Genomic DNA, 23,885 nt, shown 5'->3' on the forward strand with positions numbered 1-23,885 from the left:
TTGTAAATTGTAAAAATCTTATCTGTAAGGGGATGGGGGAGGGGGTGGGGCAAAATTTACTCATAATTTAAATTTCACTGGTAATTTTCTTTCATTCACTTCATCTTTTTAAGTGCACACGAAAAACGTATGGGGAGAAATAAAGATATTTGTAACAAAATGCACAAGTAGCTGACTACATAAAAAGAGATATCTGAGTACCCGTGTCGTAATATTATTTGGATGACTTGAAGGAATGTTAATTTAGCAAGTATGGCATATATCTTCAATTTAAATATACAGCTACTTGAGATATATTGACAAAACCGCCAAAAAATGAGGATATTTGTAACAAAATGCACAAGTAGCGGACTACATCAAGAGAGATATCTGAGATATTATGTCGTAATATTATGTGGATGACTTGAAGAAATGTTGATAATAGCACGTCTGGCATATATCGTCCATTTAGATATACAGGTACTTGAGATATATTGACAAAACCAACAAAAAATAAAGATATTTGTAACGAACTGCACAAGTAGCTGACTACATAAAGAGAGATATCTGAGTAATTGTGCCGTAATATTATGTGGATGACTTGACAGAATTTTGAAATTAGCATTCCGGCATATATCTTCAATATATATATATTCAGCTACTTGAGATATATAGACAAAACAGACAAAAAATAAAGATATTTGTAACAAAATGCACGAGTAGCTGACAATATAAAGAGAGATATCTGAGTAACTGTATCGTAATATTTTGTGGATGACTTGACAGAATGTTGGTATTACCATGTCTGGCAAATGTCTTCAATCTATATATTCAGCTTCTAAAGATATATTAATAAAACTGCCAAAAAATAATGATATTTGTAACAAAATGCACAAGTAGCTGACTATATAAAGAGGGATATCTGAGTAATTGTATCGTAATATTATGTGGATGACTTGACAGAATGTTGGTATTAGCATGTCTGGCATATATCTTCAATATATATGTACAGCTACTTGAGATATATAGACAAAACAGCAAAAAGATAAAGATATTTGTAACAAAATGCACAAGTAGCTGACTACATAAAGAGAGATATCTGAGTAATTGTGTTGTAATATAATGTGGATGACTTGACAGAATGTTGATATTAGCATTCCGACATATATCTTCAATCTATATATTCAGCTACTTGAGATATATAGACAAAACAGACAAAAAATAAAGATATTTGTAACAAAATGCACAAGTAGCTGACTACATAAAGAGAGATATCTGAGTAATTGTGCCGTATATTATGTGGATGACTTGACAGAATGTTGATACCAGCATGTCTGGCATATATCTTTAATCTATATGTACAGCTACTTGAGATATATAGACAAAACAGACAAAAAATAAAGATATTTGTAACGAAATGCACAAGTAGCTGACAACATAAAGAGAGATATCTGAGAAATTGTATCGTAATATTATGTGGATGACTTGACGGAATGTTGGTATTAGCATGTCTGGCATATATCTTCAATATATATGTACAGCTACTTGAGATATATAGACAAAACAGCAAAAAGATAAAGATATTTGTAACAAAATGCACAAGTAGCTGACTACATAAAGAGAGATATCTGAGTAATTGTGTTGTAATATTATGTGGATGACTTGACAGAATGTTGATATTAGCATTCCGGCATATATCTTCAATCTATATATTCAGCTACTTGAGATATATAGACAAAACAGACAAAAAATAAAGATATTTGTAACAAAATGCACAAGTAGCTGACTACATAAAAAGAGATATCTGAGTAATTGTGCCGTAATATTATGTGGATGACTTGACAGAATGTTGATATCAGCATGTCTGGCATATATCTTTAATCTATATGTACAGCTACTTGAGATATATAGACAAAACAGACAAAAAATAAAGATATTTGTAACGAAATGCACAAGTAGCTGACTACATAAAGAGGGTTATCTGAGTAATTGTGTCGTAATATTATGTGGATGACTTGACAGAATGTTGATATTAGCATTCCGGCATATATCTTCAATCTATATATTCAGCTACTTGAGATATATAGACAAAACAGACAAAAATAAAGATATTTGTAACGAAATGCACAAGTAGCTGACTATATAAAGAGAGATATCTGAGTAATTGTGCCGTAATATTATGTGGATGACTTGACAGAATGTTGATACCAGCATGTCTGGCATATATCTTTAATCTATATGTACAGCTACTTGAGATATATTTACAAAACAGACAAAAAATAAAGATATTTGTAACGAAATGCGCAAGTAGCTGACTACATAAAAAGAGATATCTGAGAAATTGTATCGTAATATTATGTGGATGACTTGACAGAATGTTGGTAGTAGCATGTCTGGCATATATCTTCAATATATATGTACAGCTACCTGAGATATATAGACAAAACAGCAAAAAGATAAAGATATTTGTAACAAAATGCACAAGTAGCTGACTACATACAGAGAGATATCTGAGTAATTGTGTTGTAATATTATGTGGATGACTTGACAGAATGTTGATATTAGCATTCCGGCATATATCTTCAATCTATATATTCAGCTACTTGAGATATATAGACAAAACAGACAAAAAATAAAGATATTTGTAACAAAATGCACAAGTAGCTGACTACATAAAAAGAGATATCTGAGAAATTGTATCGTAATATTATGTGGATGACTTGACAGAATGTTGGTAGTAGCATGTCTGGCATATATCTTCAATATATATGTACAGCTACCTGAGATATATAGACAAAACAGCAAAAAGATAAAGATATTTGTAACAAAATGCACAAGTAGCTGACAATATAAAGAGAGATATCTGAGTAACTGTATCGTAATATTATGTGGATGACTTGACAGAATGTTGGTATTACCATGTCTGGCAAATTTCTTCAATCTATATATTCAGCTTCTAAAGATATATTAATAAAACCGCCAAAAAATAATGATATTTGTAACAAAATGCACAAGTAGCTGACTATATAAAGAGGGATATCTGAGTAATTGTATCGTAATATTATGTGGATGACTTGACAGAATGTTGGTATTAGCATGTCTGGCATATATCTTCAATATATATGTACAGCTACTTGAGATATATAGACAAAACAGCAAAAAGATAAAGATATTTGTAACAAAATGCACAAGTAGCTGACTACATAAAGAGAGATATCTGAGTAATTGTGTTGTAATATTATGTGGATGACTTGACAGAATGTTGATATTAGCATTCCGGCATATATCTTCAATCTATATATTCAGCTACTTGATATATATAGACAAAACAGACAAAAAATAAAGATATTTGTAACAAAATGCACAAGTAGCTGACTACATAAAGAGAGATATCTGAGTAATTGTGCCGTAATATTATGTGGATGACTTGACAGAATGTTGATACCAGCATGTCTGGCATATATCTTTAATCTATATGTACAGCTACTTGAGATATATTTACAAAACAGACAAAAAATAAAGATATTTGTAACGAAATGCGCAAGTAGCTGACTACATAAAAAGAGATATCTGAGAAATTGTATCGTAATATTATGTGGATGACTTGACAGAATGTTGGTAGTAGCATGTCTGGCATATATCTTCAATATATATGTACAGCTACCTGAGATATATAGACAAAACAGCAAAAAGATAAAGATATTTGTAACAAAATGCACAAGTAGCTGACTACATAAAGAGAGATATCTGAGTAATTGTGTTGTAATATTATGTGGATGACTTGACAGAATGTTGATATTAGCATTCCGGCATATATCTTCAATCTATATATTCAGCTACTTGAGATATATAGACAAAACAGACAAAAAATAAAGATATTTGTAACAAAATGCACAAGTAGCTGACTACATAAAAAGAGATATCTGAGAAATTGTATCGTAATATTATGTGGATGACTTGACAGAATGTTGGTAGTAGCATGTCTGGCATATATCTTCAATATATATGTACAGCTACTTGAGATATATAGACAAAACAGACAAAAAATAAAGATATTTGTAACGAAATGCACAAGTAGCTGACTACATAAAGAGAGATATCTGAGAAATTGTGCCGTAATATTATGTGGATGACTTGACAGAATGTTGGTATTACCATGTCTGGCAAATGTCTTCAATCTATATATTCAGCTTCTAAAGATATATTAATAAAACCGCCAAAAAATAATGATATTTGTAACAAAATGCACAAGTAGCTGACTATATAAAGAGGGATATCTGAGTAATTGTATCGTAATATTATGTGGATGACTTGACAGAATGTTGGTAGTAGCATGTCTGGCATATATCTTCAATATATATGTACAGCTACTTGAGATATATAGACAAAACAGCAAAAAGATAAAGATATTTGTAACAAAATGCACAAGTAGCTGACTACATAAAGAGAGATATCTGAGTAATTGTGTTGTAATATTATGTGGATGACTTGACAGAATGTTGATATTAGCATTCCGGCATATATCTTCAATCTATATATTCAGCTACTTGAGATATATAGACAAAACAGACAAAAAATAAAGATATTTGTAACAAAATGCACAAGTAGCTGACTACATAAAGAGAGATATCTGAGTAATTGTGCCGTATATTATGTGGATGACTTGACAGAATGTTGATACCAGCATGTCTGGCATATATCTTTAATCTATATGTACAGCTACTTGAGATATATAGACAAAACAGACAAAAAATAAAGATATTTGTAACGAAATGCACAAGTAGCTGACTACATAAAGAGAGATATCTGAGAAATTGTATCGTAATATTATGTGGATGACTTGACGGAATGTTGGTATTAGCATGTCTGGCATATATCTTCAATATATATGTACAGCTACTTGAGATATATAGACAAAACAGCAAAAAGATAAAGATATTTGTAACAAAATGCACAAGTAGCTGACTACATAAAGAGAGATATCTGAGTAATTGTGTTGTAATATTATGTGGATGACTTGACAGAATGTTGATATTAGCATTCCGGCATATATCTTCAATCTATATATTCAGCTACTTGAGATATATAGACAAAACAGACAAAAAATAAAGATATTTGTAACAAAATGCACAAGTAGCTGACTACATAAAAAGAGATATCTGAGTAATTGTGCCGTAATATTATGTGGATGACTTGACAAAATGTTGATATCAGCATGTCTGGCATATATCTTTAATCTATATGTACAGCTACTTGAGATATATTTACAAAACAGACAAAAAATAAAGATATTTGTAACGAAATGCGCAAGTAGCTGACTACATAAACAGAGATATCTGAGAAATTGTGTCGTAATATTATGTGGATGACTTGACAGAATGTTGGTAGTAGCATGTCTGGCATATATCTTCAATATATATGTACAGCTACTTGAGATATATAGACAAAACAGCAAAAAGACAAAGATATTTGTAACAAAATGCACAAGTAGCTGACTACATAAAGAGAGATATCTGAGTAATTGTGTTGTAATATTATGTGGATGACTTGACAGAATGTTGATATTAGCATTCCGGCATATATCTTCAATCTATATATTCAGCTACTTGAGATATATAGACAAAACAGACAAAAAATAAAGATATTTGTAACAAAATGCACAAGTAGCTGACTACATAAAAAGAGATATCTGAGAAATTGTATCGTAATATTATGTGGAAGACTTGACAGAATGTTGGTAGTAGCATGTCTGGCGTATATCTTCAATATATATGTACAGCTACCTGAGATATATAGACAAAACAGCAAAAAGATAAAGATATTTGTAACAAAATGCACAAGTAGCTGACTACATAAAAAGAGATATTTGAGTAATTGTGCCGTAATATTATGTGGATGACTTGACAGAATGTTGATATCAGCATGTCTGGCATATATCTTTAATCTATATGTACAGCTACTTGAGATATATAGACAAAACAGACAAAAATAAAGATATTTGTAACGAAATGCACAAGTAGCTGACTATATAAAGAGAGATATCTGAGTAATTGTATCGTAATATTTTGTGGATGACTTGACAGAATGTTGGTAGTAGCATGTCTGGCAAATGTCTTCAATATATATGTACAGCTACTTGAGATATATAGACAAAACAGCAAAAAGATAAAGATATTTGTAACGAAATGCACAAGTAGCTGATTACATAAAGAGAGATATCTGAGTAATTGTGTTGTAATATTATGTGGATGACTTGACAGAATGTTGATAGTAGCATTCCGGCATATATCTTCGATCTATATATTCAGCTACTTGAGATATATAGACAAAACAGAAAAAAAATAAAGATATTTGTAACGAAATGCACAAGTAGCTGACTACATAAAGAGAGATATCTGAGTAATTGTGCCATAATATTATGTGGATGACTTGACAGAATGTTGATATCAGCATGTCTGGCATATATCTTTAATCTATATGTACAGCTACTTGAGATATATTTACAAAACAGACAAAAAATAAAGATATTTGTAACGAAATGCACAAGTAGCTGACTACATAAAGAGAGATATCTGAGCAATTGTATCGTAGTGTAATGTGGATGACTTGACAGAATGTTGATATTAGCATGTCTGACATATATCTTCAATCTATATATACATTGCACAATCTATATTATTGACAATTGGCAGTGATATAGTGCAATGTACATCTTAAGAACACAAATAGAAATCCTTGGTATGTGTTCTTACATTGACAGTAAGAAGTAACTAGAAGCCAAGTTTCTTTCATCTCGTAGCCTGTTACTAGTAGCTAGCTTTTCCTACTTCTCTTAGCCAGTTACTAGTAGCCAACTTTTATTTAATCTCGTAGCCAGTTACTAGTAACTAGCTTTTCTTAGTTCTCGTAGCCAGTTACTAGTAGCCAGTTAATAGTAGCTAACTTTACCTATCTTGTGGAAGCATTCTCAGATAGTGTTGAATCAAATTTGTTCAAATTATGATCCATGGGAGTAGGGTTGGGCCACATTGGAGGTTGAACTTTAACAAAGAAATATGCTCAGAAAAATTTAGAAACCTTCCTCTGTAAAAACCAGTTTGCAAGAAAAGTTATAGCTTGTGTGGAAGCATCTTAAGGTGATGTAGTTTCACCTGAGTTTTAAACTCGCAATACTTTAAAACTCAGGTGAACTTTTCTGATCAATTTTTGTCTGTCGCTCGAATGTTTGTGTGTCTGTCAGTCTGTTTGTCTGTCCGACCGTCTGTAAAATTTTCACTTTTTTATCCCCTCGCGCAACTTGTTGAATTTTATGTACGACTTGACAATAGACATTATCGGTAATTTTATGTAGGACTTGAAGCAAATCAATACTGTATGCAGTTCAAATCCAACTTGACATTTTTTTAGATTTTAATCTACATGTACTAGTAGTAAAGGTAAAACAAGAAATCATATTGACGCATGCGTCAAATGGGCCGCAAAAATATACTATTATTTACATCAAAAACACACCACAAAGAAAATAACGAGTTGGTTGTACTAATTTTAATTATAGATTTTGATTCTAATTACTATATTTTCAGCAACTCGTTTTGAATTTTAACATTTTACTATTATTATTAAGAATAGACTTCGATATTTTTTTCCTAAATGGAATTCTAAATCTTATCTAAACTACAGATTATGAAGATAATCATTGTTATTTCAAAAGAATTAAAAATAAATCAGGTTAGCTCAAATTTTCTGGTCCATACAAATTTTCAGTTTTTTTCATATTTTTGCGTAAAAAATGATTTGGATGTCATTTCATGATAATTTTCGACCACAAAGCACATGTGGCAATACAATAAATTCACACACAAAGTCATTTCATTTGACGCAGCATATAAGAACTCAAATACATCATTTATATAACAGTTCATGTCATTCAGGTCTTTAGTATTTCAGGTCTTTAGTATGTCCCGTATACAGATCCCGATACAATGAAAAACTCCGAAATTTTCCGAATATATTATAGTCCCGATAAAAATGCGTCTAACACGACAGTCTATGACCAACTTTTCATTTCTACATGCACATTTACTTTCAATTGATAAAAATGAGCATACTATTAATTAATTAAAAAAAACTATCCCGCAGAAACGCAGTTACAATATTTAAATGTGTATCAAATAACGGACTGCCTCCTGGCGGCCCGTAAAAGCAAACAGTTTGTAGTATTGTGGGGGGGGGGGGGGGGGGTAGAAGTTTGTCCATAGTTTAAAGTTGAAGCGGACAAGAGATTAAAGACATCCGATTTACATCGAAACAAGCAGTCGACTTTCGGTCATATTTTCCCGTTTAACTTACAATAGAACTAGTCCAAAACTTTGACAGATATCGCACATTTATCGCGTGAAAATTTCTTCATATTAATAAGAGCTGTATATCTACAACTATGGGTTGACATACGACAAGCAACTAGAATTATCCATCAGAGCAGACACAACCGATCGCTAATTCTTCAGCTACGTTTTATAATGTATATGGATCGTTTATGAAATGAATGTCACTTAATTAATCTAAATTATTAAACTTTAAAGCATATATGTTGAGTTTCTGCAAGGAATAGGAAAACTTTACAACCACGTAAATGCTAACCCCCTCCCTCAATTTATACACCACAAAGCTTGGGGATTAGGATAAGATAGTTATTATGAATTCAAAGTGGTTTTAAGAAATACTTGCGTCACATTTATTTTGATCTGATAAATTTACATGTATTTTCCTTAATAATGCATTTCCCCCTACAATGACTCATGTCGCGAGGGGATGCTCCGCTTAGCGGTGCCCTTGTTGACTTCTGCTTTGGAACCACTAAGCCAATTTTAAGGTGGAATAACACACCTGGAAAAAGTCACTCGAATTAACAGTTAATTATTTTATTATGAAAGACATTATGATAAATAAATCGTACATATGCCAAATAAGCGAAAAATTTGCAGTTTGGGGATAAAAAATGAATATCTTAAAATATCTAAAAAAAAAAATCAATCCAGTAAGTAACAGCAAAAGCCCCCAATGGATTCGAACTCGGGATGTACGGATCACAAGCCCAACACTTTAAACACCCAGCTATGAAGGAAGGTACATGTTGCCGTCGATAAAATCCTTTTAATATAACGAAATGTCGTTTCGATCAGAGTTCAGCCATTTTGTGACGATGTGTTATTCCACCTTAACTAAATTTTGTACAAAGGATTATTAGGTTACGGGAATTTAAGGTTGTTAAAATAAATAGCCATGCCTTCTATCCAGAGGAAATGATTAAGGATTATTGTAAGTTTTCTTCTTCAAAGCAAGAAAGATACAACTTTAGGTAGTGAAAATTCAAGATTGTTCAAATCATGATCCCCGTAGGTTGGATGGGCCATTTGTGGTTAAATGTTTGCATAGAAATATACAAAAAAAACTTTAAACATCTTTCTCAAAATGTCATATATACATAGAATAGCTCTATCTCGTGCGGAAGCATATTTAGAACGTGTCAAAAGCACCATCTTCGGGGGTAGTTTGGGGCTACTTTGAGGTATGAAATTTTACATGAGAAATAATTTTAAATTAAAATGTTATAACATTTGTTATTACTTATATCAGCTAAATAAGTTGTGTTAAAATGTCCCTCTACTTCGTCTGGTGGAATGACAACGAGGGTTAACTTTTTATACGTTGCACAGGATAGGAAAACACTCCTATTATACTGTAATAAGAAATTTTTATATATAAGTTTTAACTTTCATTACAAAAGTATTTTTTATTGTGTCTAGCTTATTTCTCTAAGTAAAATGGACACGTCTAAGAGAATTTTTTTTCGTGTATTGAAATTTCAAATCCTGAAAAGATACCAAGAATTTTGTTCGTATGCGTTAAGAACAGCTACATTATACACATCATTTGATCACATTCTTATTGATTGATCGATTGATTACTTTATAGCGATCGGCGACAGTATCAACACCTTTAAGAATGTGATCAAATGATGTGTATAATGTAGCTGTTCTTTTTCATAGTTTCTTAAGTAGTTTAGTAGTAGCTTTAGATTTTGTTTTCTTTGTTTTTTACTTATGTAATTTATTTTTTGGTCCTGAAGAAGGGACGGGTTGTCCCGAAAATTTGACAATTTCTATTGTTCGTGTCGTTCGCCATTTTTAGTGCTTTATATATTCAGTTTACTGGCTTAGTATCTATACATTAGATCCGACACCTTAAAGATGCCTAGTGTTGTTGATTCTATTCAGTGCTTTATATATATATATATATATATATATATATATCTATATCTATATCTATATATATATCGATGCTGTTAAAAGGAAAAAAAACTTCGAATAGTTTGTATCTAGTCCCAATCAGTATAATTACAGAAGTGCGACTCTTGCAGATAGATCTAGTACTATAGTCTAACAACAATATTTTTCATGGTTTAAGGAACACACAAAAATTAAATTATATTTTGTTTAGATTATAAATGTTCAACAGAATTCGTTTTCACACTTATATCTGTTAAAGAATGTTAACAAAGGAATCTCCTTAAAAAGATCAAGCAGATCACCAAAAAAAATAAACTTTACTTTAGATCTACAGTAAACTTGTATTGGTAAGCTAGCGCTGTAGCTAGCCATCTTAAAATACAAAATAAGATATCTAATTAAATCATTGGTTTAATTCTTTGAAACGATTCATTATCAATAGGAAGGCACTGGAAATGTGTTTTGGGTGGTGTGGGGGGTCTCAATTCAAAATGGTGAATTTAGAGTGGGATACAGATTGGCAATGACATAACTCATTAACTGTGCTTTAATCATTCTGTATTCAATATAAATACTTTCAATTTTGAGGTTAAAAAAAATAAAAGATCAGTTGAACCATTGGTACTGTTTTGGAGTAATTGTATCTTCTCAGGCCTTCAAGACAAACCCAATGCTGTTTTCTGAGCTTGTACGTAGTTAAAAAGCTAGTTTTTATTAATATCATATACCTAGTAGTGTATCAGCCCTGATAAACGTGTTTTGGGCTAGGTGAGACAGCAACCAAAAGCTAGGGCTGTATCGCCCTCAGGGCTGATATTTCTCTGTCTCAGCCCATCGTTAAGGGAGTGTATTGCCCTCAAATTTAAAATCGCTAATCCCAAATATCTTTGCTTTAAATTAAGACCAGTTTGTGATATAACGATAGAATAACAAATAGATAATACAAAGCATCACCTTACACGTCTGAATATTTTTATTTATTGCTAAAAATCTTAGAAAACCAGAGTAAAAATTAAGTGGTTAATGGATGGTTAATGGATGCGCATATAAACGTTCTCAAACAACTTGCTATAACAGTATGGATTTTTATAAATGGAATCTGACGGGAAACTTACGAAACCCCAGTGAAAGAATTTGACTCATTACGATGGCGTAGGTTGGAAGTTTCTCTCTCGATAATTTTGAATTCTAGAAGATAGTGCTTCATCTCAGACGACAGACTCCTACTGTATTTCAAACAACGATGGTTTGTCAACAAAGTCCAACAACTCTTTCAGTTCCTAACGCACATAAAAAGGAATAAAAACGAACGAGGTTTGTAAATTATATTCCTTATTCGGAATTTGAATTGAATAAAAGTCTTTGATTTTAGATATATGATATAAACAACATCACACTGTTGTTTTGATCTCGTCCCTGGTATCAGCCCGAGCGGTTGGTATCGACCCAAGCCCATTCTATATTTATTTCAGAAATAACTTGGCATTATAAGACCTAAGATACTGTTACTTATTGGCATTTACAACAAAATACAAAATTTCAGAATATATGTCGATTTTTAAGAAGATTAATTTCTATTTAATAATTCGACCACACCCTCGCCGATGTGCATTACAACTTTATTGGCTGATTTATTTTACAGGCGAACAATTTAAAGATTTTTCTCAATATATTCCAATGTAAAAATTGTGTTATGTTTCTTTTTACTGATTGTACTTACGCATGATTCGCTTTCATAAAACTTTAAGAAGGTTTACAAATTGAACTTTACATAAAAGGATAAAAAGTCGTAGAATAATATTATAAGAAAAAGAGTCATTTTAGGCTTTACGTCTATTATACTTTGTATTTTACAATTATGGTGTGAAGTTTGTGTGAAATGAAAAAATAATATTTCTATTATCTACAACTTTTGGCTAAAACCTCAGACAATCCAAAAAATTAAAATCTTAAGTTAAAGAAGGCAAATTATGCCAAAATTTGATTTACATGTAGTCATACGTATACATTATTGTTTGTTGGACTTTTACAAGAATAAATACTTTTTCATTAATGTCTTAATGCAGTTTAAACGTTTTCATTTTCATGTGCTTTACTTATATGCTATGTAGAGGTCACTCGGAATAATAAAGGTATTAAATAAATGATATAATTGTAATAACTTAGTGACCGTAATATTTAAGATGTTATTGTATAATTTTACACTTCTGCAAATTTAATCTTTTTGGTATGGGGGGTTTTGTTGTTGTTTGTAATGATTAATAATCTCTGTCATTGAATAAAAATAACGAAATACTTTCTCCTTGTCACCAAAGAGAATGTTTTTAACCTTTTTAAGATATTTTAAACAAGCTGGTTTGTAGAACATGCTGTTTAATACCTTTTGTAATATATTGTTATATATGGTTCAGATTTTAATTTTTGGCGTCTTTTCTTTAATTAACGATGGCGTAGGTTGGAAGTTTCTCTCTTGATAATTTTGAATTCAAGAAGATAGTGCTTCATCTCAGACGACAGACTCCTACTGTATTTCAAACAACGATGGTTTGTCAACAAAGTCCAACAACTCTTTCAGTTCCTAACGCACATAAAAAGGAATAAAAACGAACGAGGTTTGTAAATTATATTCCTTATTCGGAATTTGAATTGAATAAAAGTCTTTGATTTTAGATATATGATATAAACAACATCACACTGTTGTTTTGATCTCGTCCCTGGTATCAGCCCGAGCGGTTGGTATCGACCCAAGCCCATTCTATATTTATTTCAGAAATAACTTGGCATTATAAGACCTAAGATACTGTTACTTATTGGCATTTACAACAAAATACAAAATTTCAGAATATATGTCGATTTTTAAGAAGATTAATTTCTATTTAATAATTCGACCACACCCTCGCCGATGTGCATTACAACTTTATTGGCTGATTTATTTTACAGGCGAACAATTTAAAGATTTTTCTCAATATATTCCAATGTAAAAATTGTGTTATGTTTCTTTTTACTGATTGTACTTACGCATGATTCGCTTTCATAAAACTTTAAGAAGGTTTACAAATTGAACTTTACATAAAAGGATAAAAAGTCGTAGAATAATATTATAAGAAAAAGAGTCATTTTAGGCTTTACGTCTATTATACTTTGTATTTTACAATTATGGTGTGAAGTTTGTGTGAAATGAAAAAATAATATTTCTATTATCTACAACTTTTGGCTAAAACCTCAGACAATCCAAAAAATTAAAATCTTAAGTTAAAGAAGGCAAATTATGCCAAAATTTGATTTACATGTAGTCATACGTATACATTATTGTTTGTTGGACTTTTACAAGAATAAATACTTTTTCATTAATGTCTTAATGCAGTTTGAACGTTTTCATTTTCATGTGCTTTACTTATATGCTATGTAGAGGTCACTCGGAATAATAAAGGCATTAAATAAATGATATAATTGTAATAACTTAGTGACCGTAATATTTAAGATGTTATTGTATAATTTTACACTTCTGCAAATTTAATCTTTTTGGTATAGGGGGTTTTGTTGTTGTTTGTAATGATTAATAATCTCTGTCATTGAATAAAAATAACGAAATACTTTCTCCTTGTCACCAAAGAGAATGTTTATAACCTTTTTAAGATATTTTAAACAAGCTGGTTTGTAGGACATGCTGTTTAATACCTTTTGTAATATATTGTTATTTATGGTTCAGATTTTAATTTTTGGCGTCTTTTCTTTAATTAACTTATCACATTATTCAAAGTCTTATTCCAGAGAAGACAGCTTTTTAAAATTTTGGAAAAGTATCAAATTATACGCTTGTAGATAGTAAAAATCTAAAAAAAATACTTTGATCCTTGAACAGTTATATTTTAAAGGCTTGAGGTCCTTTTTCATACCATATCTATACTCATGAATTAAAACATGTTGCAAAAAAACTTCAAATCGCCTGCACCAGAGTAACTGCTTATACCTATGGTATTTCAAAACGTGTGATGTCCGTAAGCTATAATTGAATTTTAACTAATAAGTAATTATTGTGAAATTTATCAAAAACCTACTGCATACAAAACCCACGTAAAAGTATGTTTCATGTAAAGTCTATATAAAAGTCTAAAAACTTAAACGCGTTTTGGGTTGTTGGAGGTTTCCTGAGGCTGAGTCCAACAACAAGAGAATAAGCTCAAGGTTGGTCCAGTATTAGTCCCGAACGGGAGAGAGCGCCCCGTAATATTTTAATCAACTCTCCTATGCAGTTACTCTGGAAAAGCACAAATCATCACCGCTGACAAGACTAAGTTCTTGAAAATACATGTAATAGAAAAAAATGCTGAAGCATTGTTTTTCAAGGAAATTTATTTATTAACACTTTGAAAATAGTCAAATTTTAGATATTTTTTTAGATATTTTTGTAGTCTCATGTATTCCTACGCCAGAGTTAATATAGTCTCGTTCAACCAGACGCTCACGGCTGTCTCCGTAAATCTGCGACAAGCAGAGAGGGGGTTCCTCGAAATTCTTGTCGGAAACGTCTAAAAATTCATATTATAAAAAAGTGGGTAATTCAAATAGAAACTAGAAACTAATTGCCACGCACGATAAATTGATTTTCAAATAAGTGATAATCGATAAAATCAACTCCCGTCAGTACTTCAGTACTTTGATTTATTTTGAAATCAACGATATGTTATTGTGCTTGGCAAGAAATATAATCTGTATTTGAATTACGCACATTTTTATAATATGAATTCTTAAAAATAGAAATGATCCCATCAAACTATGTATCAGTAATCAAAATATTTCAAAAATTGTATGAATCCAAGCAATAATGAACTCTAGTCTCGTTGAACCAATATCATCCTGTTTGTTCGTAGAAAGACCTGCATGTATATCCTTTATTCTAGTCAGGTATTCGTTCTAAAAATGTCAAATTCATCAGACCAAATACCTTATTGTTGCAGATATATTATTTACTTGTCTAAACAGCTACTAAGTAGATGCATTTGATAATTAAAGCAAAGATTTGATATTCACGATTTAAATGCCACGGTGCATAAATAGTTTGATTGAGTGGTCATATTGTTCATTTTGAGCCAGTGTCAATCAAAATATGTTGATTGAAAAAGAATGTTAACAATTTGCATGTATTTATTTAAGAGTCCATTCATTTCTCATGTACTGGTAACATAATATACACCGGCGTCGGAACCAAATTGAAAGGGGGGGGGGGGGGGGGGGCTAGACTAATCCTCAGTAATATTGAGAAAAAAGTTGTTCCCAAAATCATCGAAATCCTAATCCGTGGGGGGGGGGGGGGGGGGGGGGAAGGGGGGTAGTATACCTATACTAAAAAATAAAACATACCCATAATTTTTTTCCTCCAAAATCATGAAATTCCTAATCGGGGGGGGGGGGGGGGGGCTAGTATGCTTCTTAATCCAACTTCTCAGTCTTTCAAGGTAAATTTAGGATCAATAATCTTTCCTGCGAGAAAAAGTGGGGGGGGGTGTGAACCCTCTATCATGCTATGTTTCTAATGGTTAGGTATAGCTTTGCAAAAAAAGAGGTAGCCCCCCCCCTCCCGGTTCCGACGCCTATGATATATATATATATATATATATATATATATATATATATATATATATATATATATATATATATATATTTTTTTTTTTTTATTTAAACACTTAAAGGTCTAAAATAACTCGATGTACTACCATGAACTATCATGGCGACTGATCAAAAGATATAATTGACGATGTGTAACTAGTGTAACAATGAGATCGGAAGACTCCGATTTGGTTTTTGTTCCTTTGTCCAAGGTGTTCATTGCGTTTCGACATTCTTGTTTCGTTTTGCACACTGTTAAATGAACAAATGGAGTTAAAGATTTTGATTTGTGTTAATGTTGCATTCATAATTTTTGCCCATCAAGCCGGTAAGTTGATAAATTGTTTGGGGTTTGTTTGATTTGATCTTCATACATGGCTTTTCGAAATAAAATGTATCAATAGAAAGCGTATGATTAAAACAATAACCAACTAGTTCTTCTTAACGTCTCAAATGTTTTAAATACATTAGAATTTTAAAACATTAGATATTTTAAATTACGAATAGGGTCATGAAGTTGTAATGGTGCTATTTATGATAAAATCTGGAGGTCATTAGATTAGATTTTATCTATTAATCGTCAATTTTGAGAGAATGTACATGCTTGTCAAACTATGCATGTTTAGTAGCACCTTAAGGATGTTGTTTACTCAGGGTTTGAGTTATCAAATTTGGATTGGTACAATGTTCAAAGTCATTAGTAAAACTTGTTCTAATTACAAGATTACAAAATTTAATAAACTCTGGGTAAATTGGAAAAACATATTTGAGATATAATTTTTAAACATGGTAAACAACTGTACTATTTATATTTGTATATGTGCGTTTATATATATATATCCGTTATGTTTGCTCTTGAAGAGAAGGTAGTATGTAAGAGAGAGAAAGAGTGTGAAAGTGAGAATGCCAAAAAAAATTCTTATATATATTACCTTCTTTATGAAATCATATATGATTGTGAAAATGAAAACAAAAAAATAAATTATAAAAAAAAAAAAAAATTGTTCTAAACTAAAAAAGTTTCAATAAAATGAATTATCATGTCTATAGATATTGTAGAAAACGAATGGGAACAATATTTTACAATTCCTCATAATGTCACAATGAACACATAATTAATAAGTTTTCAATTCCAAATTTTACGTACAATTTGTGCACTAACTCTACACTTATTCACTTACTCGATTATTTATATTCAAAATATTAGATACTGAAATGTGTTCATTTTGCCATGAAACTTAGGAGTCAATAAGTCATCTTTTTTTTGGTTGTCTGCATGCACGAAACATTTGAATTACAATACAGGAAAAGCTAAAGAACTTGTGCGATATTAATGTATGTTTAAATAAACAAGCAGTAATATTTGGATGTAACCATGCCATTCCTGTATTATATAGAGCGCTTAATCTATTGATATTGTTAGCAAAAAGGTTTATTTATATTAACAGATGTCAGTATATGTTACCTTCTACAAAAACCTTGTTTGAATACATTACAAGTTGTGGATATGTTGACATCTACTATTTCCATTCATTGAACATACGAAAAGAAAATGAGGTCAAGGATAGTTGGCGGATCATCTCAAAAATATTAGTTACTTGAGTTTCCAATTTCATTCATTTTTTAGCTCACCTGAGCTGAAAGCTCAAGTGAGCTTTTCTGATCACATTTTGTCTGTCGTCCGTCCGTCCGTCTGTCCGTAAACTTTTCACATTTTCAACATCTTCTCAAGAACTAATGGGCCAATTTCAACCAAACTTGGCACAAATTATCCTTAGGCATAGGGAATTCAAAGTTGTGAAAATTAATGGTCAGTCCTTTTTTCAAGGAGAGATAATTAGAAATTAATAAAAAAAATTGAGAAATTTTCAAAAAAAAATTTCTAAAGAACCATAAAGCTGAAACTTGTGTGTAAGCATTCTTAGATAGTGTAGATTCAAAGTTGTGAAAATCATGACCCTCAGGGGTAGGGTGGGGCCACAATGGGGGTCGAAGTTTTACATAGGAATATATAGTGTAAATATTTAAAAATCTTCTTCCCATAAAATAATCAGCTGAAAGCTCAAGTGAGCTTTTCTGATCACATTTTGTCAGTCGTCCGTCCGTCCGTCTGTCCGTAAACTTTTCACATTTTCAACATCTTCTCAAGAACTAATGGGCCAATTTCAACCAAACTTGGCACAAATTATCCTTAGGCATAGGGAATTCAAAGTTGTGAAAATTAATGGTCAGTCCTTTTTTCAAGGGGAGATAATTAGAAATTAATGAAAAATTTTGAGAAATTTTCAAAAAATTTTTTCTCAAGAACCATAAAGCTGAAACTTGTGTGAAAGCATTCTCAGATAGTGTAGATTCAAAGTTGTGAAAATCATGACCCTCAGGGGTAGGGTGGGGCCACAATGGGGGTCGAAGTTTTACATAGGAATATATAGTGTAAATATTTAAAAATCTTCTTCCCATAAAATAATCAGCCAGGAAAGCTGCAATTTGAATGGAAGCATACTCAGGTATTGTAGATTCAAATTTGTTAAAATCATAATCCCCGGGGGTAGGATGGGGCCACAATGGGGGGGGGGTCGAAGTTTTACATAGGAATATATAGAGTAAATCTTTAAACATCTTCCTCTCAGAAACTAATCAGCCAGGAAAGCTGAAACTTGTGTGGAAGTATCCTCAGGTAGTTTAGATTCAAATTTGTGAAAATCATGACACTCAGGGGTAGGGTGGGGCCACATTGGGGGGGGGGGGTGTTAAAGTTTTAGATTGGAATAAATAGAGTAAATCTTTAAAATGTTCTTCTCAGAAACTAATCAGCCAGATGATTTTTTTATAATTCTTAAGAGTTTTGCTCCAGGACAATTCCTCGGCCTCACAAGAAGGTTCAGAGTTTGATGTAGCTTTATATCCCATATATAAACAATTGTTAAGGATCTTTTTGAGAACTGCAATCTTCAACATGTGATATGACTATAAAATCATCCTGTTGGAAAAGGGACTAATGATTATAAACTTAAGAATATCCAGGGGGAGGAATGGATTTCATTTATACAGGATCTACATGTATTATTGTACATTGTCCAGATAGTTTGTATTATGACTCCATTAAGCTGATTTTATCATGCCTATTGTTCCTCGTGTGAGCGATGTGGCCCATGTGCCTCTTGTTTATGTGACGATTGCACATGCATAGTTTGTGAATAAATTATAAAAAACAATTCAAAATCAAAAGCTCAAAGGATAATTACAAAACAAGAACAGAGGTAAACACGGACCTCAACAAAAATTACAGGTAGGATGAGATGCCATGGAGGGGCGAGCATCCCCTGCTAACAAGTCAAAACCACTGTGCCCTCTTTGTCGTAATCGAAAAAAACCCAGGAAAAGTTCGGAGACATTAGGTGATTAATTATGGACTAACTATAAGTATCAAAAATGTCAGTCAGCATGCGACCCAGTGGAAGATTGTATTTGCTGACAAGGTCATTGTATCTACCACAGAACTTGCAAGAAAACATAAGATGACCTCAAACGAGACTCTTGATAGTCCTGTTTTATCAAATTGTTTGTCAGTAGCTTGCCTTGCCTTGAAAACTGTTCATACGAAGAGCATGCCCTTGCGTATCGAATTAACTGAGAGACAAAAATACCATATGCGGGTGGTGAAGGTATATTGCTAAGGAAAGTTGACAAGAGAAAAATTGAAAAAATCGCGTTTATCATAAAGTTTTGTTGTTAGGTTACCATCAATGTCCATTTCAAGTAAAATATCCAAATATGAAACAGATGACGCAGACTCAGTGGTATCTTTTATTTCAAGTTCACTGGGATATATCGAGTCGACGTAAGAATAGAAATAACAATTGTTAATTGAAAATACGTCAACGATATACTTGAATGTTGAGTTGAAGGCCACAGCGAGTAATTTATTGTTTTTCACGTACAAATTTTTTAGTAAACTCTGCTTCATTAGAATACAAAAATAGGTCTGCTTACATTGGTGCACGATTGGTAACTATGGGAATTCCAATAGAAACACAAGCATCTTTTTAAGGGATATAAGAAGAGCCCATCTAGGCGTTGCATTGTCTTAACGTATGATTGAATTATTGAAAATAAGATTCATTTTGTATCTAGGCGTTGAATTGTCTTATCGTATGATTGAATTATTGAAAATAAGATTCTTTTTGTATCTAGGCGTTGCATTGTCTTAACGTATGATTGAATTATTGAAAATAAGATTCTTTTTGTATCTAGGCGTTGCATTGTCTTAACGTATGATTGAATTATTGAAAATAAGATTTTTTGTATCTAGACGTTGCATTGTCTTAACGTATGATTGAATTATTGAAAATAAGATTTTTTGTATCTAGGCGTTGCATTGTCTTAACATATGATTGAATTATTGAAAATAAGATTCTTTTTGTGTATAGGCGTTGCATTGTCTTAACGTATGATTGAATTATTTAAAATAAGAATTTTTTTTTTGTATCTAGACGTTGCATTGTCTTAACGTATGATTGAATTATTGAAAATTAAATTCTTTTTGTATCTAGACATTGCATTGTCTTAACGTATGATTGGATTATTGAAAATAAGATTCTTTTTGTATCTAGACGTTGCATTGTCTTGACGTATGATTGAATTTTTGAAAACAAGATTCTTTTTATTAAAATCACTCTAATTAAAACAAAACCATTTTTTAATTGAAATGTTTCAGACTGTTTGCTCCTTTTTCAGAGAGTATCTCCTATACCCTGACCCAGCCAGATACACGCTCTATTTCCTGCTCCTCTTCACAGTACATCGACATCACATACGGAAGATATTACTGTTCGTATAGTGGATCAACTGTCACCTCCAACATTCGAACAAACTGTAACTACAACTATGCCTGCACCATAAGAGCGCAAAACTCATGGCTAGATGTTAACCCATGTTCCGGAACAACAAAAACTCTTGCCTGGACTTATTACTGCAGATGTTAGTTTTAATTATGCAATTATCAATATTTAAATAAACTTTTCCATCGTTCCAAATCAGATTGTCTTTAAAAAGTTAGTTAAAACGTAAACAAAAGTTTTGTGCAATTTAGACAATAGTTAATTTAACAAACGATTAAATAATAATTGTATTGAATGGTTGTACGTGTTGGATGTAATTATTTGATATCTGAGTGAAAAATAAATCTGACGGGCAATTACTTATCATAGGGTAAACCATGTCAATATTCTTAGCATATATTTGATCTTAGAAAGGGTTCATTTTTAAGCATAAATTATCTACAGGAATTTAACTGTAAGTGATGAATGAAAATTTACTCTCCCTTTGATTTTCACCTTCATGAAAATTATGTAGAAAGCATTTATCATTTAAATAGTTTTAGTACACTGATTAAAATCCGATCAGGGTAAAACTGATAATCGCATGAAAAACATTTCCTAATTTAGCAGTTAATAATCTGATGGTAAAATTATTTACAATAAATGTCAACCTTTCTATTTTTACTAAGAAGACAAGTTATTAAACGTATTAAAGAGTTCCTAAATGTTATTTCTGATAAGTCTTACATTTTTACTTGGAATGATAATACAATTATCCATTTTTCTTTTTAAAATTTTTTTACAGTTTAATTAAACGTTTGGTATGAAAAAAAACAATGCTTTTCATCGCATGGTTTTTATATTTTCAGCAATTTGGGGAAGCTGGGGATCATGGGCCGCTTGCCCCGGAAACTGTACCACCCACAACCTCGTCCGATACAGAAGCTGTGTCAAACCGAATGGAGGGTGTGGATCAGCCCCAGCGGATTATATCGCTTGTAAAAGACTCGGATGTTACTGTGAGTTTAAAATAAAAAAAAAAAAACATTGTGGAATCATTTTTGTTCGTGAGGGACAACTTTTTGTGGCTTTCTCGGGTAACCCTTGCCTACGAATTTACATGTACATCGCTACGAGCGTATATTCAAGCATTTGTTTAATTTTTATTAATACTATCCCAAACTTTCTACCAACGAAATTACATCCCGACGAACCAGCGAAAATATGGCTACCCACAATCACTGACATCCACGAACAAAAATGATTCCATCTATACTACTAAATTTATCCATCTATACTACTAAATTAAAAAAAAAAAGACTCAAATTTTTGGGCTTTAATAGCAATAAATCGGAAGAGTATTGTCTTTTCTTTTATATTTTAAACATCATTGGTACTTGAAGATTACTAATTTGTTTTTATTTTTTCTCAACTAAGCTTCGCTAATTAATTATCAACGAAAACTCCTCAAAAAACCCCGGGAATCAACTGGAAATTTTGGATTTTACAATCTTGCGCGTGTCCATTACGCTCATGCTAACGAGATCTGTAATTTATGTTTCAACAATATCATATTTGAATGAACAAACTCAGAAACAATAATACAAATAAGTGTACATTTTTCATTGGAAATTTGCTATGTATTCTTTTTATATATATACTAGCTGAAAAAAGAAACTGCATTATTTGATATATGAAAAAACATTTAAAATTTACAATGAAAACATTTTATTTTTTGTAATACTGTTAACACATGTATTCGTAACAACATCTCATAACACATTTTTGTCAACGTCGAATAACGTCAATTTCAGCACACTCGAAAGTCACTGTTATTTGAAATTGAATTAACAAAATTAATAACGCGTGTGACCACCATTTGCGTTCACGCATGCTTGACAGCGACGCCTCATTGATGCCACTAAAGTGTTCAGAAATGCTTGATGGATGTTGTTCCAGATGTGTGTTAAAGCCTGGCCTAAATCAGCCAATGTCACTGGCTGATTTGGTAAACGGCGTAAACGTCTTTCCATTTCATCCCAGACGTGCTCGATCGGCGACAAATCGGGGGAAATAGATGGCCAAGGCAAGACATCGACATTCTGTTGAACAAACAAGTCCCTGACTACACGTGCAACGTGTGGCCTTGCGTTGTATTGCTGCAGAGTGATGTGATTTTGATGTCTCTGTATGAAGGGTTACACATGACGCTGAATAATTTCATCTCGATAGCGTACGGCGGTGAGATTTCCATTGACAATTTGTAGAGGGGTCCTTCCACGTGCTGATATTCCACCCCACACCATAACGCTACCTCCACGAAATTGCGGACGTTGCACAACACAAGCGTCCTGGTAACGCGCCCCAACGCGACGATACACACTACAACGGCCGTCACTGCTATCCAAATGAAATCTGGATTCATCAGTGAACAGAATATTGGCCCAGTCCTGTATTCTGAATCGCAGATGTCGGTGCACCACGCTCGTCTGGCGATACGATGATGTTGAAGCAGTACTGGGGGCACCGCTGGACGTCTTGGTCTGATGTTTTGCTCGCGCAGACGATTACGCACAGTGCTTGGACTAATTGGTCGAAGCCCTGGAATGCTACGGGCAGTCAAACTTGCTACCTGGAAACGATTTCTCAGATGCACAAGTCTAATGTGGTTGTCCTGTTGATGTGACGTCACACAAGGTCGCCCAGAGCGCGGTCGATCCTGATTGTTGAAAACGTCTCCATAATGACTGGATGGTGTTCCGATGAACTCCAAAGTGTCTTGCTACAATATTTTGTGCCATTCCAGCTTGAAGCATCCCAACAGCACTATTACGTTGGTTTTCGTTGACATGACATAAGGGTAAATTTTGTTGAAACTAAAGTAATTTCCTTAACAAATCATTTAATATTTATTCGTTTGATGAGATATCGGCGCTTCTGATTGGTTGAAAAATTTCTTTGATACCTGCATCAATAAACTTTTTGCCGGATCTACTTTTCTCAACTGAACTGTTCTGATCTAACACTATTTATAGAACGGGAATTTCCAAGATAAACACTGTCAACAAAAAGTAAAGTTGTGTCTGATTTTTTGTCAGCAAATAAAATGCAACCTTGTGAATATAAAAACTTGAAAGTTTAACCTTCAAATATAACAAAACACATTATATGATTCACGAAATAAAAAATT

At 32.3% G+C, this 23,885-nt stretch overlaps 1 protein-coding gene across 14 annotated transcripts in view; it reads left to right on the forward strand.

Moving 5' to 3' along the window:
• Nucleotides 1–16,048: 16,048 nt before the first annotated feature.
• The window catches only part of LOC117681679 (collagen alpha-6(VI) chain-like), a 55,338-nt gene continuing 47,501 nt past the window's right edge, over nucleotides 16,049–23,885 (forward strand). For 13 of the 14 annotated variants that reach the window (XM_066074692.1, XM_066074698.1, XM_066074695.1 and 10 more), the window contains exons 1-3: nucleotides 16,049–16,203; nucleotides 20,613–20,855; nucleotides 21,565–21,714. The gene's annotated coding sequence lies outside the window, so the exon portion shown is untranslated. The remainder of the gene's footprint in view (nucleotides 16,204–20,612; nucleotides 20,856–21,564; nucleotides 21,715–23,885) is intronic. The other variant, XM_066074694.1, reaches the window with a different exon arrangement.

Source organism: Magallana gigas, chromosome 2 (assembly GCF_963853765.1).
Source record: "Magallana gigas chromosome 2, xbMagGiga1.1, whole genome shotgun sequence".
Classification (NCBI taxonomy): domain Eukaryota; kingdom Metazoa; phylum Mollusca; class Bivalvia; order Ostreida; family Ostreidae; genus Magallana; species Magallana gigas.